Source organism: Lepidochelys kempii, chromosome 6, assembly GCF_965140285.1.
Source record: "Lepidochelys kempii isolate rLepKem1 chromosome 6, rLepKem1.hap1, whole genome shotgun sequence".
NCBI classification, from domain to species: Eukaryota; Metazoa; Chordata; order Testudines; family Cheloniidae; genus Lepidochelys; species Lepidochelys kempii.
In genome coordinates, this window is record NC_136385.1 from 124,820,930 (window position 1) to 124,840,505 (window position 19,576).

The 19,576-nt window shown below is 43.1% G+C and overlaps 1 protein-coding gene across 9 annotated transcripts in view; it reads right to left on the bottom strand.

Annotated features, from left to right (window-relative positions):
* Nucleotides 1–19,576, bottom strand: part of FBXO34 (F-box protein 34) — a 63,222-nt gene that overhangs the window by 31,316 nt on the left and 12,330 nt on the right. For 2 of the 9 annotated variants that reach the window (XM_073350054.2, XM_073350052.2), the window contains exon 2: nt 8,114–8,190. The gene's annotated coding sequence lies outside the window, so the exon portion shown is untranslated. Of the gene's footprint in view, nt 1–5,151; nt 5,359–6,569; nt 6,689–6,930; nt 7,263–8,113; nt 8,191–17,900; nt 17,986–19,118; nt 19,385–19,576 lie in introns of those variants that run through there. The other 7 variants (XM_073350046.2, XM_073350043.2, XM_073350044.2 and 4 more) reach the window with 7 other exon arrangements.

Consider the following 19,576-nt stretch of genomic DNA (forward strand, 5'->3'; position numbering starts at 1 on the left):
TTCTGCACCACCCTCCACAACAGCTGCTGGAGAACCCTGCTGTCCTGCAGGACAGGGACCATTGACATTCCCGCCACCACCTCATCAGGCAAGGACAAGGCCTTAGCTGTTCCCTGCCCTCAGCACTGAGGGGATCTCGCAGCACCCAGTCTTCCAGTGCAGTTGGTGCTGGCACAGCAAACATTTGGTCCTGTTCCATGTGAGGTACTGAAGGCACATATAATACTGAGGCCACAGACACCAACCTGGAGTAGGATCTCTGACTCTGGTCCTGACCCTGATGGAACGCCCAGGGAGTCCAGAAAGGCCACTGGGCAGGAGCCTGCCACTGACCAAGTCAGGGCCCCGGAAGAAGCTACTGATGTCCACATCTGTCCGTCCTGGATCATCTGCTTCTCCTGGATCTACAGGATTCTGCTTCCAACTCCAAGGTCTCGCTATAAGAGAATCAACTGTGCACTGATGCCCAAGAGCGGAGACTGAAACTCGGGGACCGATGTGGCTCCCCTATCCGCCCACTGGTGGACGGTACTGGAGACCGGTGCCGAGGAGATGACAACTGGCACGGTACCATCGCCAGCTTGCCTCTGGACAGCACTGAGGGTTTCACGGGTGCCACTGACACTGAGCTTGGTGTCCTGTCTCGCCTCGGAGAGGTGCCGTGAAGGCAATGAGGTCCTTGGCAGCCTCAAATGTCTTCAGTGTGGAAGGCAACTGCAGATCACGGGCCTTCCCTGATAGGGGAGTGCTGGGGACCTGGACTATGCAGGGGCAGGAGTCAACATAACCCTATGAGAGCAGCCTCCATCAGAAGGATCTTGAGGCGCTGATCCCTCTCCTTCTGAGTCCTCAGACAAAATTCCCTGCAGATTTTGCAGCATTCATTCTGGTGGCTTTCCCCCAAACACTTCAAGCAGAAAGTGTGGGGATCACTTCTTGGCATAGACTTGCCAGACGCTGCACAGGGCATGCCCCGGTACTGGGAGAAAAGGAGGGGAGATACCCCGAAATGAAACTTGTTTCAACTATACTAGACTAACTACTACTATAACCTATTTACAGGAAAAAAGTTCAAGACTGCTAGAGAAGGTACTCTTGCAAAGCAAGTGATAACAAGGGTTCCTGCTAATCATCAAAAGAAAGAAGGAACTAAGGTGGCGGCAGGCCAGCAGGGCCATATATTCAGTGCCATGGAGGCACAATTCCAGGGGGCACCTGGACCGACCCGACAGGTGCTGCTAGGGGAAAAACCTTCCGGCTGCCATGCACACGGCATGCGCAAACCTAATTGGAATTGACATGAGCAATCACTCAAAGAAGAACTAGAATGCCCCAGACTCTCAGTCATACGGTGCTGGTGCAGTTTTACATTCAGAGCACACGTACAAGAATTTAACGGATTCCCAATCAGACAGATTTCACACTCAAGGCAGTCAAAACCCACTCGTTAAGGGTTCAAAACTCCACAGTGCCGGGGGGGGGGGGGGCGGGACTCAGTACCTCACATGATCAGGCTCTGTGATTTCCATGTGGCACCACATTCTCTAAGTACCATTAGACACAGACCGAGGATGCCTGAATACAAACTTCACAGGATCAGCTTATGAAGTCAGAGCACATGCATGAAAAAGGGAACAGGTTAGTGAGGTGTCAAAGCAGAAAACACGGGGCTTGATTCTTCCAGTAGGGTTATCACACGGATGGGATCCCCAACTGTACTAAGCACAACTTGACAACCCCACCAGTGCAAAGCTACTTGCCACAACCACCCGAGACAGAGGGGCTGCCATATAGACAAGGACTAGGCAGTGTAACATGCATTCAAAAGCACGGATATGTGCCCACAAGCTTAAATTCATCTTAAAGATGTTGCATGTTGGATAAAAACAGAGGCATGTGATAACCTCCGTTAAAAGTCATACCTTACTCAATTACCAGTCAGATTCTCTATAAACCTTTCAATGGAGAAAACATGATAGATGTCCTTTGCAAACAAGTTCAACTGTGTATAAGCCTTTCTGAGGAGCAAGTCAACAGCAAAGACCAAAGTTCACTACTGTATCTTCTGACATTACTGGTTCAGATTTTACAACTGCCCTTTGCAACAGTCAATTTCAAGACCTATAAACTTCATGGCTCTTAAAAAAAAGGAAACAGGAGCCACAAAACCTAGAGCTAGGAACCACAAGATCATGACTAGCAACTACTTAGATGATTAAACTTTTAACTGTTCCAAGCACTAGCAACTACCATACAAACAGCATGAATTGCAATTTCATTAATTATTTGGAAAGAAAAAAAAAAGGCTGAAAAAATAATATCCAAATTTCAACAAAAGAGGTTTTCTAGTTTGCACTGGAATTCTGATAATAGATGAATTAAGAGGAATCTCATTCAGTGTCCCTCCCTTCATACTTTAAAAAAAAAAAATTTGCAGCATATATCAGAAACCCTGCACTGGACTATTTGTTAATCCCACTCAGCCCCACAATACCCACTCTCACCCGCTCCTGCATTGTTGCATTTTTATCCTGCTCCCACCTGCAAAAACCTGAGATCCCACAAATCCTGCAAGAGAGATACCCCCATCTTACTAAAAAAAAAAAAAAAAAAAGTTTGTTAATTTTTTACACACACACAATTCCGACAATTTTTACCACTAAAACAATTTAACAAATCTTGCTTAAACCATGTAAAAAAACCAAAACTTGAACTCCTGTTAGACAGCAAATCTGCTTCTATCCCTCGCCTAAATTTAACTATTAAAACCTTTATTTAAAAAAAGAAAAACTTGCTTTACATCGCTGAAATTCTATTTATGACAAACTGACGAGAGATTTAGTGTTTTTCCACAAATTATCGCAGTTTGTTTTTTTTACCCACCCAATCCCACCCGCATCAAAGAACATTTTACCCACTCCCACTATTATGGCAGTGGGTCCTGCAGGACCCATGGGATCCCAGTCCCACTGCCGGACTTTAGCGTACTATAAAAGTCTACCCATTTGCTGTGGGCTCTGTTGATGCAAACTACTAATTTAAAGAGACACACGCTTTTCTAAAAAGTATCTGCCTGAAAATGTTGTCCCTACTGTTATTCCAAGTAGACTCTAGAAGGACTAATTGAAAGATTAAATAAAAAGATATCAAATGTAAGCAAACTGAGAAAATAGAACTCTGTGTATAGTCAATTTCCCTGTTTTCCCTGTAGGGTCAGTCAATATCTTCTATGTAGGAGAAACCCACAGAACAGAGGAGATCAAAAGAATTTTTAAGAGGAGGAAAAGTGAATGAACACACAAACAAACTCGTAAGGGGATTCAGAAGCAGATAAAGTACCTGAAACTACTTCTAACAGGCTTGTTTAAATGGACCTGATTTAAGTTGATAGGGGCAATGGGATCACCATGAAATTATTCAACACACTTTTAGGGCTCTCTGTACATAATGCTCTGTAAGAGATTTACTGCATGATGTAATAACATAACACTAGAGACAGAATAAAAATGCAACTTCAGAGTGCTTGCTTCTAGCGTTGGGATTTAGGCAACAAATCACAACTAAATCCCTCTTCTGAAAGCCAACTGAATTTTACTAGCATGAAAGAACATTGCTAGAGCAATAATCAAGTTGTATCAACTTAATCTCTCAACATTTAACATGTCTCATTAGTGTTCTACACGCTTGCAGGAAAAAATTTCAAACCTCTCCCGCAAGAAAAAAAAACAGGGGTTTTTTAAGTCTTTTTAATTTTTCAATTTGAGCTATTCCTCCACTGTTTCATAGCTCTGATAATTGTACCACTGACTAACCTCCAAATAACTCTTTTTATCATCACTACTATAAACAGCCCCTCCTCACTCACAGTGATAGGAATCTGGAAACTCACTGTAGCTGCATCCCACCCTACAGCCTCTCAAAACACTACAGAGAAATGAAACTACTTGCTGGAGCAAGAGGAATCCCTGTGCTGAAACACTGCTCATGCAATTCCTGGGGAAGTACAACCACATCCTAAGTAGACAGGCCAATGCATAATGGCAGTAACAAATTACTTGGTTTTAAAGGTAGGGGAAAGGGGGAAATATTTTAAAGCCACACTGTTGGGTCAGGGTAGGCTCAAAATTTAGGGTATGTAAAAAACAACTTTTGGTCAAGTGAAAAAATGTATTTTCAAAATTTCTTTGCATACACTTTACTTTTAGAGCATTATTATTCACCAGAAGTCTACACCACCCTACCATTGCAGCATTCAGCCACAGTAGGAGAACAAAGAAGTGAAATCGACTGCTCCAAGTGACAGGATGAAAAAAGTAAACCAATGGCAAAAGTGAACTGGCTTTACAGAAAGCTTTCAGTTTTAATAATTTCAGGTGCAGCTACCAGATACCAAAGAAAATACTGTATAGCACAGAGACAGGAGAAGAATTCCCCAAAGTTTACTTCATATGTTCATTAAGGATTACTAGATTGCTAAGAACAACTACACACAAGTCTTTTTTTTAAAACACGAGTTTCAACAATTTGAAAATCTGGGGCTTTTATTCCTGGAGATGTAGATCAGTAATCTATTGTTACACATTGTAAATCTGTCTCACTCCCACCTGATGAGGTCTTTATTGGATGAACACCCAGTGAACCATCCCTCTTCACTTCTGCCTTTTTCACCCCTTTTCTTTTCCCACTGTCAGGTCTCTCCTTCTTTTTAGGAAGAGGCATCCCCTGCTCTTTGCATTAATTGTATAATTTTACACAGACCTCAAAAACAAGAGACAAATAAATATTTCCAACCTATTTTACATGGTTCTTCATACAAACAATCCAAGAGACATTTCTTAAGCACTTACAGAACATGCATTTTTGCCAAAGTACAAAGTCATCACATAATACACCTTCCATTAGAAAAATATCCACAGGCCAAACCAACTACTCACTCCTCCAAACACTCACGGGACCAGATAGCAGCTTTCCAAGGTCCCTTCACTTAAAAGCTGGGTGTCGCTACATTTGTCTGGTGCATACAGCTCCTTCAACAGGCTCCACTGCAAGATTGGACTTCTGTACATATTGAGTTTCCCCACCTCCCCAAACACTTTTCTGGGTTCCTCAAACTTTCCCCCTTAAAGGGTCATATCACAATGACCTTCTCACCTGGATGAAGGCTGACAGGACTCTTCATAGCCCACGAATGTTACTCTTGGATTGGTCATTGCAGAGCAATGTGAAGCCCCAGGTCTCGTGGTACTTCCTGTCCCCTGAAGCTGGAGATGAGGTCCTCAGTCCAAGCCTCCCGATTGAGCCGATAATTCTCCTTGCTTATTACTATTCTATGGATTCCTGCTCTTGGAGGAGATTGTGCTGCAATAAGAAGTCTCTGCTCATTTTTCTAAACTCAAAGTGATCAGCTTGAAATTTTTTTGCCCTGTCAAATACTGTACAATGAAACATTTAAAAACAACTGGTACTTTCCAAAGGTTGCCTACAGTAGTTCTAACTATATTAAGCAGAAACTATTCAGAGAGTTCCTGCAAAAGGACTTCAGCACTAGGAAACACTGGTGGGCTGCACACGTGCTTAAAGTGTGCCCCAGTCATTTTATGGAGCTCTTCAATATGAACAACTCTCAGTCACCTGTATCAGATCCTGTAGCAGTGTGACACACTGGGCCATCCATTCAGTCGTTCAGAATGGAATGACACTACTCAAAACTATTTTAGCCACACACGAAAGCACTATTTTTTTTTCAGGGAGATGCACAGGCTGCTAACTGCAAGTGCAAATGCTTTACTTAAATCAGCAAGTCCATTTGGTAAAAACCTGTCCAACGCATGCAAGTAAAAGCACAACACTTCATTGTGCAATCAAGAGCTTTTAGGTCTCCCATCCTCAGATGTGAGGAGCCGAACAGTCCACATTCAGGAGATAGTGACTTAGAGCAGTGGTTCTCGGCCAGGGGTATGCAGAGTTCTTCCAGCAGGTACATCAATCCATCTAGATACTTGTCTAGTTTAGAACAAGCTACATAAAAAGCACTAGCAACATCAGCACAAACTAAAATTTTATACAATGACTTGTTTCTCCTGTTCTATATACTATGCACTGAAATGTAAGTACAATATTTATATTCCAATTGATTTACTTTATAATTATATGGTAAAAATGAGAAAGTATGCCATTTTGCTGTACTAGTGTGTGGGACCCTTTTGTATTTTTATGGCTGATTTTGTAAGCAAGTAGTTTTTAAGTGAGGTAAAACTTGGGGGTATGCAAGAGAAATCAGACTCCTGAAAGGGGTACAGTCATCTGGAAAGTTTAAGAGCCACTGACTTAGAAGCACAGCAATGAACTATGCAAACACTTTAGTCCACCATTACTCTATTAATGAAACTAAACCCTAGATCACTGTTATTAAGAGCTCACACAAAAGACAAGAGCATTACGAGTTTGCTGTACATAATGGGTGGGAAAAACACCATTATCTGTCTTGCCCCAGCACTGCACCCTTTTATTTGTAGTTATTAGTGCAAGCTTCTTTTTTTTTTAGACAATGGATGTGCTATTGTAGGTACCTTTATGCCGTGCCAAAGCACATATACACAGCAATTCAGAACAATCAGCCTTGCTTTCATGGGAGCAAAGGTTGCAGCCAAATGAAATGGGTGGAGACCACATTAAACAATCTTGGAATCTGTGAATAGGATATAGGAAAATGTGACCATAATGCAGATGCAGCGTTCCCTTTCACTTTCAAACGTTACGGGTGAAATAAAAGCTTCAGGAAATAAATTTAATTATTTGAATATATTAACTAAGCAGAATTTTTCTCACTATGTTCACGAGATACAAAGAGTCTTAAAATGGTGCACTAAAAGGTCTTAAACTGAAAGGTAAGTTTCTCAGCCGAGAAGGAACACTCAGATTAAAAGATACAGGATACCTGTGAAATGTCAGCATATCGATTCTAAAAACGTCCATCCATCCATGCAGAACATTCCCGTCTCTAAGATGTGACCAGATTCATATTTGCCTTTTAAAAAGGGCGATTTTCAAACTGAAACACCTTCCTTCCCCTTGCTTGCTTTTCAGGTGTCTGTTAGTCAGCTTTCTCCTTCACAAATCAGGTTCTGCCTCTGCATGATCATGCATTGAAGTCATGTCCTTGAGTCTGTGACATCAGTCTGTTGCCATGGTAATGATGAGGGCTGTCCAAAATTCAGCATTATGGCATCACTGCAGGATCAAGCAGCAGAGAAAGCTAGCATCTGAAAGTTAACAAGTGTGGCAGGAACAATTATTAAAAGGCCTTTCATTTAAATTTTAGCAATATGTTAGCCCCAAGAGATAGCTGCATTCTGAAAAGTATCTTTTAAAAGCCTTCTGTTACACAGATGTCCAGGAGTTCATAGAATCATAGACTTTAAGGTCAGAAGGGACCATTATGATCGTCTAGCCTGACCTGCTGCACAACGCAGGCCACGGAATCTCACCCACCAACGCCTATAACAAACCCCTAACTTATGTCTGAGCTACTGAAGTCCTCAAATCATGGTTTAAAGACTTCACAGTGCAGAGAATCCTCCAGCAAGTGACCCGTGCCCCACGCTGCAGAGGAAGGCAAAAAACCCTGACCTGGGAACACCATCAAGGCTGACAGCAAGTACCGGCCCAAAATGTGGTCTTACTAAGACAACTATAGGGGACGCAGTGTGCCCATACAAACAGAAGGGAGAACGTGTCTGCTAGGGCAGCCAGAGTGATGAGTGACAGCTTGGAACAGCAGATATATCTTTGGGTAGATGACACTACATGGGTCACTCATGTTCCCACAGAAACCCAGACCTATCCTGCAGCTGTAATTTATCTACAAGGGATGGCTCCTGCTGGCCTGTTATTGTGGAATGACACTTCTTTTGGCCTCAGAGTTTCAGGCGGTCATGAGATAAGGTCATTGTTATGGAAAAGGTGATGCTCCACATGGCAGGCCCTCCAAAAATCACAAGAGGCCTTGAGTTGGATGCCAAGAGTTTGCACTGAGGAGAGGAAATCAGAGAGCAATGATCTGTGCACCAGTAAACAATTCCCATAATAAATTGTGCAACAATTTAAAAAGTACCTTAGCGTTGTCACTCCGTATAGGCTTAGACATTACAGTTCTCTAGGATTTCTTGCACAGTCCCAGGAATGACATTTCTGAAGAGCAAAAGAAAGAGGGAGGTTAGAAACACAAAAAATTAATATGTAACAAACACACTCTTTAAACTAAAAAGAGCCACCAGAAACATCAACAAATGCACAGCAGAGAACACACTGACCAGGAAACAGATCTGGAGGGTTCCACTGTGAAGGGACCATATGAATCATAGGACCAGAAGGGACCTCGAGAGGTCATCTAGTCCAGTCCCTTGCACTCATGGCAGGACTAAGTATTATCTAAACCATCCCTGACAGGTGTTTGTCCAACCTGCTCTTAAAAATCCCCAAGGATGGAGATTCCACAACCTCCCTAGGTAATTTATTCCAGTGCTTAACCCCCCTGACAGTTAGGAAGATTTTCCTAACATCCAACCCAAACTGCCCTTGCTGCAATTTAAGCCCATTGCTTCTTGTCCTATAAGAAGCACAATTTTTCTCCCTCCTCCTTGTAACAGTTTTCAAGTACATAAAAGGTTATGTCCCCTCTCAGTCATTTCTTTTCCAGACTAAACAAACCCATTTTTTCCAATCTTCCCTCATAGGTCATGTTTTCTAGACCTTTAATCATTTTTGCTGCTCTTCTCTGGACTTTCTCCAATTTGTCCACATCTTTCCTGAAATGTGGCACCCAGAATTGGAGACACTATTCCAGTTGAGGCCTAATCAGCGCGGAATAGAGCGGAAGAATTACTTCTTGTGTCCTGCTTACAACACTCCTGCTAATACATCCCAGAATGATCGCTTCTTTTGCGATAGCGTTACATTGTTGACTCATATTTAGCTTGTGGTCCACTATGACCCTCAGGCCCCTTTCAGCAGTACTACTTCCTAGGCAGCCATTTCCCACTTTGTATGTGTACCACTGATTGTTCTTTCTTAAGTGGAATACTTTGCATTTGTCCTTATTGAATTTCATCCTATTTACTTCAGACCATTTCTCCAGTTTGTCCAGATCATTTTGAATTTTAATCCTATCCTCCAAAGCACTTGCAACCCTTCCCAGCTTGGTATTGTCCATACATGAATGACAGTCAAGGTCAGCTCAAAGGAGAGGAAAGAGTTGTGACTTTACTGAAATGTGATCTAAACCCACCAGCAAGACATTGTAGCAACTGTCTAGCCTTAGGCTAGAGGTGGAACCATACCCTATCTGACGGAAAATGGCTATATTACCTTTGTCATAAGTTTAACACTTTTCAAAGACACCCACAAAGGCACAACAGGAGGGATTCTCTCCTCTGCTACAATCCACGTTCACTGCTCCGTAAGAGCTTCACAGCCAGTCAGAGGAGAATTTCCCCAGCACAGATGGTGTGCTGGACTTGTGCATGCCCCTTGCAAGTACCAGCATAGGGGGTGGGGCACAGCTATCAACACGCTGCTACAAGCCACTCTGGACATCACAGACAGTTCCCTAAATTACACCACAAACAGTTTTGATCACTAGGATTCTAGGCTGATTGGAAGTGCAAAGGGGGCTTAAAAGCCACCTCTGCTTTTCCCTCCCTCTGGCTGCACTTCTGCATGCTGCAGCTCCAGAAAGAGTGACACAACGTCTTGCTCCCTTAAAAGACCAAGGACTGCTACAATTGCTCACGGACAAACGTATGCGTTCACTGAGGGCTGCCAAACACCTGGCTCAAGAGTGCCAAGTTACCACCGTGAAAGGGTGGCTACCCTGCCACCAGGGAAAGTTCCATTGGTCAGCCATGAACTTGGGGAACAGTGTCATCATTGCTTTCAAAACAAGTGCTGCCCCTCCAGGGAAAGTGCAAGAGGTGTGGGCATCTAGGGGCATCCATCCGTCAGTCTGTGGACGGGATAAATGTCTCCGTGGTAGACTGCAGAGCATCCATTTTTAAAGATGCCCATCCTTTTCCTTGCCTGTTCCTCTGTTTGCACCAAACACGTGCCCTTCTTGGGGCCAGGCACTGGCTTCCAAACACCTCTCTACCACAATCAGACTCTTCATCCTCACAGCAAAGGCCCTGCACAGTGCTGCTCCTGCCTTATAGTATCTATGGTCACCCAGCCTCAAAACCCTGCTTACCTCTTACACTTTAGAAGTTTCAGCTCACTTTTTGGCTCCCCTGCCTTCTGCCACACCCATCACCTACTGCCCCTAGCCCTTGAACATCCTTACGTCCTGGGAGCCCCTCAGTGCCAACTGGCAGAGGGCACACTATACCATCACTCACATCAGGCCTGACACATTCATTGCGCACAAACCACCGTTGTCATAATCTGTATCTAAAAAAAGTTGTGCAAAGTATCATAAGCAAACTGCTAACATGCTGGTCCTGAAATTCATTGTGTGATGTATGTACAGCAACATACAATTGCATGCTGGAAATATGTTCTTAAAATGCATTTGGCAGGCAGTGCATAAAGTCCAGCCTGCCCCCGACAAAAGGAATGTGTATTTACCTGTCTGAGCAGCTTGATCACAGAGGCCAAGGAAAAGTACACTGAGCTACCAGATGAACAAAGCCATGGAGCTAGCAAGCAGGGGAGATGACCTCTTAACAATCACATCGGGGGATGGAGTCTGCACCCCGAGGAAGCCTTCCAGGCTCTTGAAACAGAGACAGTGAACGTTGAGGTAATAGAACGAGGGCAGAGACTTTTGAGTTACCCATCACCTAAGGGCCAAAGGGGAACAGCCTTTAGTTCATAAAAAGTGGATCCTGTTGACCTGGGAAGCAACAGTAGCTGGAAACTGATTATAGGTGAGAAACCTGCTCAGACAAATATTGTAACTTGCTGAAATTAAGTTTTAGTCACTAGAAAGCATGTTTTGTCTCGTTTTACTTGTATCATATCTGTCCCTTTCATCCTGGCCAATTAGCACTTAGATCTCTATTCTTCCTAAATAAACTTACTCTTCTTTTATTACACAGCACTGAGAAGCTATTGTATTAAACTGGAGAGTGAGTCCTCAACTAACCTAACAGGCTGATGAGCACAGAGTCTCTTTGGAGGCAGAGAATGTAACTTCTGAGTGAGAGGGACTGGACACTGCAAAGACACATCTCTGGGGAACTTGGGAATTGGGCTTTCCTGGTTAGCACCTGCAAGTCAAGGTTTGGCCTGACAGAGTCCTGAAGAGTTTGCTGGCAAGGCAGATAGGCTGGTGTGGCAGGGAGCTGACACCCAGCTTAGCAGCAGCAAAGCTCTCACTTGCTGAGGCTGAGAGGGGTGACAGTTGCTCACAGTTCTAGGTGCCACAAGAGAAGCATCACAATCCTCCCTGACTCACTCTCAACACTTCCTCTTCCAACACTGACCTTCTTTGCTATAATCCTGGACCCACCCCCAGTTTTTAAAAGAGGAACCAACAAGCAGCATCTCACGATCTCAGCTCACCCTCTGCTAACCCCTCCACCCACTTCTTGTTTATCAGCATCCTCCCACACTGGGTTATCAAATTTAAAACAAACCACAGGGCGGGGACCCACAGTTTATTGCCACACACACTTATGGTGCGGTAATAAATAAATTCCACAGCCTGTTCAAGCCTAAAGAATCTGAGCTTGGTTCAGCTCTGGTTTACACCAGCTTCTGAATAACTGAACGGTCCAAGTGCCACTATTAACTAATTCACTGCCCATCGCTTTAGTGGAAACACCTAGTTTGAGTGATTATCTAGCATCACTGGATGTAGTGGCAAATATTAGGACAGCGAATTGTTGCCGAGGAGCGCTTGGGAAGAAAACAAAAGTCAAATCTCTCCACCTCTAAATGTAACATCACCTCCACCCATACCCAGAAGGATGAGAGAAAGAAGAAATGCATCCTCTCCAGCACAAAGCCTCAATTGTCTCCCAATTTCCAAACCCAAACACACATTCCTGCTGCCAAGAAAACCAACTGTCCAAGGCTTCAGCCTTTTCCCAGCCCTTCTGACAGCTGTTACAACAGCAGTCACCTGGTTTTCAGCACAGGAATCTGTAGCACAGTGAGAGCTGAAACTCTGAGGCAGCATTAAGTAAACCGAATTTAATATCAAAATGAATCCAAGGCCCTGCTGCATAACTGGAGCCTCTCCTGCATAATGCAGGCTGAATGAGCCCTACACAGGACACAGGGCCTTGTTTATAACTAATAACTGAGATGGTTGGGGGAGCGGGGGAAGAGGATGGGGAGAGAGAAGGAAAAGTGATTTTTTTTTAAACATACCCCACGCACGATAAAATACATAGAGAATTGCATCCAGGCCCCACAAGGAGAAAGTCATTTCATGTCTACATGGCACTATACCTGAAATGTGTGTCTTGGGTTCTTGGCCCTCCAGGTCAGCATTGTAAGTTTTGCCCCCTGAGAATAAGAGGGACAGGATGCTTTGTGGAAGACACACTGAAGGCAAGGACTGAAACAGGGCACTGGACCTTGGGGCACATGAGCTTGTCGTAATGCATCCATTATGGCCCTTGGCCTTTTACACTGGAAGCTGCAGTTGCAGGTCCCGTATTTGCTCCTAGCATATGCTCTGCAGAAAGTCTCATATAGGGCTTGCTGCCTCTTACACAGAGGGGCAGGCAAAGAAGATCCAAAGGGCATTCTATGCAGGGAATAAGAACTGGCGGGGGAGATGTGAAGCCCTGGAGACAAAAGCCAGAAAAGACCCTGAAGAGTGGTGAAACTGTTTCAGGTTGTGCAGTTTTGGTCCGAAGCCCCAAGAAAAGAAATGGAGCTGTGCCACTGGTTGAAGCGTGATTTCACCATCCCTGGCCAGCAGATCACCTATCAGCTTACGTGGGCATAAAAGGACAAATTCAAAATAGTAGATACAAATACCATGATGGGAACACACACACTACTTGGTAAAAATGGGTTAGCCCCTGCAAGTATCTAATATAACCAAGGAAAGGTGATATAATCATTCCTCAACCACCTGTTACCTGGCTGATGGAACAGAACCAGGTTTTATGGCATCTTTGGCACCATGTAGAGGAAAGGCCATCACTACCAGACAAGAGCCGTATAACATTCCTCACCCTGCAAGATACCAAGCTGACCCTCTAGACTACAGCATTTGGAGAATTGCACTTTCACTGCTCAAGGCTCCTTCCTAGTCCACTGCACTAAAGACATCCTAACCTCTTTGAAAATCAGTACCTAAACATGACCACAAAGTTTGTGTTCACTTGCATACTGATTTTCAGGGGGTAGGGTTTTTTCAGTGCAAAAGACGCTCCACAGTTCATAAGAGAAAGGCTCTCAATTAACTCGGCTGCATAATGAGACTAAGCATAGCCCCAATAACATGGTTTTTAAAGATCCCAAGGCAATTTTTGCAACTGTGTGCATTAGCCCCAACACGCTGTGTCTTTAAGTCAGTTTGTAAAGTGCTTTCAGATCCTTCTAGATGAAAGCCATCATACAAATGCTAGTCCTAACTTGGTGGAGCATTTTGGTTTTGAAATTCCCATACTCCAACGAGAAACTGCAGAACTTTGGAATTAATTTGCAAACTGGACACCATCAAATTAGGCCTAAATAAAGACTGGGAGTGGATAGGTAACTACAAAAAGTAATTTTCCCTCTGCTGATACTCTCACCTTCTTGTTAACTGTTGGAAATGGGCCACCTTGATTGCATTGGCTTCGTTAACACTACAGAAGTAATTTTCCCTCCCTCGGTATTCACCTCTTCTTGCCAACTGTTGAGAATAGGCCAATTCTACCTTGATTGAATTGGCTCGTTAGTATTGACCCCCCCTCTTGGTAAGGCAACTCCCATCTTTTCATGTGCTATCATATATATTCTGCTTACTGTATTTTTCACTCTATGCATCTGATGAAGTGGGTTTTAGCCCACGAAAGCTTAGGCCCAAATAAATTTGTTAGTCTCTAAGGTGCCACATGGACTCCTCATTGGTTTTGCTGATACAGACTAACACGGCTAGCACTCTGAAACCTGGTATTGTATCATCTGCAATTACTGAAGAAGTTTGACGCTGTAGTTGAACCTACACAGAATTCTAGTGCCAGCACAGTGAGACTGTGGCTATGTCTACACTACAGACCTTACAGCGGCACAGCTGCACCGCTGCAGCTGCACCACTGTAAGGAGACACCTCTCCCGTCAGCATAATTAAACCACCCCAACAAATGGTGGTAGCATGGCTGGAGAGCATCTCCCGCCAACACAGCGCTGTCCACACCATCGCTTTTGTTGGTGAAACTTATGTCATTCAGGGTTGTGGTTTTTTCACACCCCTGACCAATGAAAGTGCCAGCGTAGACATAGTCTGAAGATCTGCAATGACACTAAATCACCGTAACAAACGTTGCCAGCATAGCCATTTGCGTCAGACACATCCCTCATTTTCTTTCACTTCGAGAGTAAAGTCAAACTTTAAAATAAAGATGCCTGATGGCAGCATATTATTGTGCTCCTACTACCTGATCTTAGCGCATCCTCATACCCCACACCTCCAGCTAATGGAGATCAGAGCCAACAGCACCCTCCACTGAGTCTGAGGCAGGCTCCTCTTGCCAAGAGACTCTGACAGGCAGTTTATGAAGTGAAAAAGGTAGTTATAAGCTGATGGAATAGAGCTCTGAGGCTGCTCTAAGTTATGCTGGGGACTGAATTGGAAAAACACATGGAATATAAGCTAAGTTTTCCATAGTGATCTGAAAGTCCTGACCACAAGATTCCCATTCAAGTCAAAGCCAGTCAGAGTGAGACAAACACTTGTGCAATGCTTTCATGATTTATTATGTAAAAAGTCAAGCGGACCTCTTGTCTAGGATGGTGTCTGAGAAATTCAACAGTCATATCACAGCAGAAAATGGTCTCCTGACATGTTTGGGGAATTAGTGCCTTTTATGGGAGTATGCAGGAACCAGACATTTTTTTTTAGTGTTTCTTTGAGGTAACAAGAACTGGCCCATGGGGCAATAATTACCAGTTCCAGAGAAGTATTTTATCAGGAGTTCACAGAGTGATGTAAGTCTGTGAAGTGAGCCCCTGAACAAATGCACTTTTATTCCATTTCAAAAGAGACAAAAGCCTCCTCTAAAACTTTACCCAGTAATTCCTTTTTGACCTCACCTCTTGTGTCCAGGGCCATGTCTACACCACAGAATTGAAGTAATAGGGTAGAACCAGTTTAAACACAAAACATTCAATGCAACCATACCAGTCATGTGAATTTGAACCACTGGAGGTTTCACCCTGCTTCTAAACTAGTGACATTCTAAGCTGTTTCAATTGCAATCCCTTCTGGGTACCCATCCCACAGTTCACAGCACAGTGGTTACAGTAGTAAGTCCTATTTGAACTGATTTACTCAACCATTTTAATGCCTCCCGCATGGACACTGAACTGGTATTTAGCCTTGCAGAAATCAAATCTAACCCAAACTGTATTGGCTTAGGTGCAAGCCATTTGGAACACTTGCAACCATGGATTCAGGGTGTTTAACAAGCATGCCCAGGCCAAGACATTCTTAACATGGTACAATTTCTTCAGTCTACTCAATGCCAAAAAGCGGCACTAGCTTTAGAGAACTTTCAAAGAGAGTTTCCAGATAAATTGGTACAGTGTTTTAAAGCTTTTCCACATATGTTGGAGGTACATCTCCATTTTTCAGCGTGCAGCCCAGATATGAGTCATGACAGCTGCAAGCAGCTTTGTTCTTTAGCTGACATTCATAGGATGAGATTACAGTTTATCACTGGGGGGAAAGTGTGTTCAAGTTTTGTTCAGATGAAGTGTCACAAGCCACACCTCAGCTGCTGGAGGGCTATCAGAATCCATTGTCATGTCATTACAGTGCTAATCTATTTAGTAATGGAAGTCACTGGAGTTGGAAGATAAATAAGCCCTTTTTTTTTTTTTTTAAAGTACACAATATCTCATCTTGTTCTTTGGTTCTTCCTGCCCACGCCAAATTTACTTTGAAGAAATTTGAGGGTGTTGCTTACAAGATGCAAAGAAGTCTGGTCTGGAAAACTGATTTTCAGAACACCTGCTTTGGTCTAACTGCCAAGACAGAGGAAGATTGCTGGTTTATTTGACCTGATCACTTCCCGTTCTCAGAATCAGCCCTGGCACACAACAAGGCCAACAATTTCAGACTTGAGTGCCTAACTTTAGGTATTTAAATAAAAGAGGCCTGATTTTCAAAAATGCACTATTCCTATTAACTTCCATGGGCAGTTACTGGTCTAAATCACTGCTAAGTGCACATTACATCTCCCCTGTGCCCAGTCCACACAGGATGAAGTGTTACAGCCTCACACTACAGAACCTGGTCCTTTAGTTTCAGCTGTAGAAACTTGTGCTTACAGATATGGAGGTCCCCAGTTCAATTCCCAGTGTTGGCCAAAGTGTCCAGCACACTGGCATTCAGCCTAACTTTGGACACCTGAGTTTTGGCCCATACGCACAAAGAACTGAAATGCACTTCATCCCAAAAAGAAACACTGCATATGTTGTAAAATGGCCCATGTGGATTACATAGATAGTTGAGTGCTGGGCATAAAGGACCAGAAGCCTGGCATACCCAGAATCAGATCGCTCCCTCCAAGTGCAATTCTCATCGGGAATATCAATAATAAGCATGCTAAAAGCCCACTCAGATTTATCATCCTACTCTTTAAAGTTTTGTTGGGTTTTTTTGTTTTTTTAAATCTAATATGTCCCTATCCCCAATTCCCTATCCTGGAAGATTGATGAGAATCATCTGTAATGAACACTAGTTCATTCTGGTATGCGCTACATATATTTTTAAAATCTTAGGACCTTTATTGATGTAATCAGCAACATTTGTACTTCTGAAGCTTTTTATTAAAGCAAAGTTGCAATAAAATATTAATATTATATCATACATTACTACTTATTTATTCAGGCTCATGTTAATATTCAAAGAACCTGACTAAAAATTCCCGCTTGCTGGGTGGGGAGCACTCCTCCGAGTACACTAGAAAGGGTGACCACATTTCTGAATACCTATCCTCGTTTTGGTGCTTCTCTTGTGTTCATACTTGATGTAAAGGATTTTCCATTACAAGGACAGTCCATATTTTACTATATCACAATTCCATTGGAGAAGTCATATTTTTCCAATAACGTGCAATACAAAGACTTGCTGCTAACAATAAAGAAAAATGTAGATCCTTTTCTGGTGCACTGAGTAAGCAGATGAGAGGATATCTAGGAAGGCTGAATTTTCTAATAAAGTGAATCTCTTTAATAATTTCTTCCCCAAACCATCTAATTCCACCACATGTGCAAGTATGTCCCCCTTTCCCAGCAGTCCTTCCAACAGAGCACCTGATGTAAAGTTTCAGAGTAGCAGCCATGTTAGTCTGTATTCGCAAAAAGAAAAGGAGGACTTGTGGCACCTTAGAGACTAAAATTTATTTGAGCATAAGCTTTCATGAGCTACAGCTCACTTCATCGGACGCATGCATCCGATGATGTAAAGTGTTACCCGAGTCCAAAACAATTGCTGAAAAGGATGAACTGCTCTCCTTTTTAAAGGAGTGCTTTGTTGACATGTATACTGGATTATTCTTAACTATTGCACTAGTAATCAACACATGCAACAGAAAAGAGAATCACATTATTGCACAATCTCATTTTGGCATCATAAGCGGACAGAGCTGGAGAACATACCACACCCTGAACCACTCTAACCTCTGGCTCATTTGATCTGCTAATTTTTTGTCCTCCTGGAACCCATACCGCACCTGAGCGTTCCCTGCACCAAAGACCATGTTTGCATTGTCCTTTGCCAAGGCTGTGGGTCATCAAGGAAAGTTACTATAGCCTCCTCTGAAACAGACAAGGGGACACCAGGCAAAATTCTTGAGCATTCTTTGCAGAACAAAAACAAGGTCTTTCTAAATACAATCTTAAAAAATTGGCAGTTGCCACCCATAATCCTCAAACTTCTGAGATTTCAAGGGAAAGACCAGGTTTAATTAAATTTAAGGTTCATAAAAATGTATCTGTCTGTGTACCTCCAGATGTATATACATCTATCTAAAAGCAAATAAAGGAAAAACGTTCCTCCCTTAAAAAATAAAAATCACTTATCCACTCTCTTTACCTCATTCCCTAATGCAAATGCCTGAAAGATGAACCTTGCACTGCACCCTAAAAAATCAAACTCTGGCTACCTCAGAGCAGGTAAGGAAGCCACTTCCAAAGCTGAAGACCTTCCATGGAGAAAGTCCTACACCAACCCTGTTTGTCTCTGTGTAATGCTATCTTGAGAACCTCAGTTTATTAGCAGTAGTATTGCCATAGACCCTATAAGTCCCAGTCATGGACCAGGAACCAACTGTGCTAGGCACCATACAAACCCAGTATTAAAAGATGGCCCCTGCCCTGCTAGCCTTGGTTTCTAACCGTTGTAATAATCATAATTAAGTCTTCTTACACTGAAATAGCTTGCCCGCGTTGCTACAACCGTACACATGCACTGTACAAAGTCTGGCACAATCAGTCTCTTGCTACAATTGTATACATGCACCCTACAAAGTTTAGCATAGTCAGTCTCTTGTACAGTGCACAAATACAGTTGTAGCAACACAGCAGCAAGTTAGTTCGGCATAAGACTACTGAATTATGATTCTTATTGTATTATGTCTCTACCTGACTACATAGTAAAGATTTCACAGATGCTTTAACTACAGTGAAATACTTGGTAGAAATATATGAAATATATAATCATAGTTAAATACTCAGTGGCCCTCTCTGATGCCCCATCCACACCCTCACCCCGAAACCCTGAGGGGAGGGCAGCAACCCCATAGTCCTAGGTCCTCTCCAACACCTCAATCCCCTCCCACATTATTCTTCATTACAAAAATAGACTTAACATTACAGTAGATACATGTCAAGCTACACGTCATTACAATCAGGTGGTAAGTACAAAGTTCCAGAGTTACTTTGTGATGTACCTTAAATAAGGGCAAATGAAAAACTCTTTCTCACGAAAGCAGAGTCCTCAGCACTAAATAAAATGGGGACATAAACTGGAGAGGGTGTCAGCTTCAAAGTCCATCATATCATCTCTGCAGGATTAGCAGTCACCAGGTAAAAGTGTTCATACCTAGACTTCAAAGGAAGCGAGAGTAGAAATGGCAGACCCTTAGAGGAGGGGACTGGAATAGTCTCACTGATAGTTATGTCCTCAGCCACTGGGATGCTGGAATAAAGGCAGAGTCCATGACAGCGACAGAGACAGAATGACAGAACGGTAATCTCCAATTTATCAGGACTTTAACTATAAGGTTAGCTTGACTGTTGCCTACCCTGTATACTAGAAATGAAGTTATCTACTAATAAACTTCAGAACTTCCAAACCTAAATGGCACTGGCGACCCCCTGCACCAAGTTGCAATGCCCAGAGTGGGGA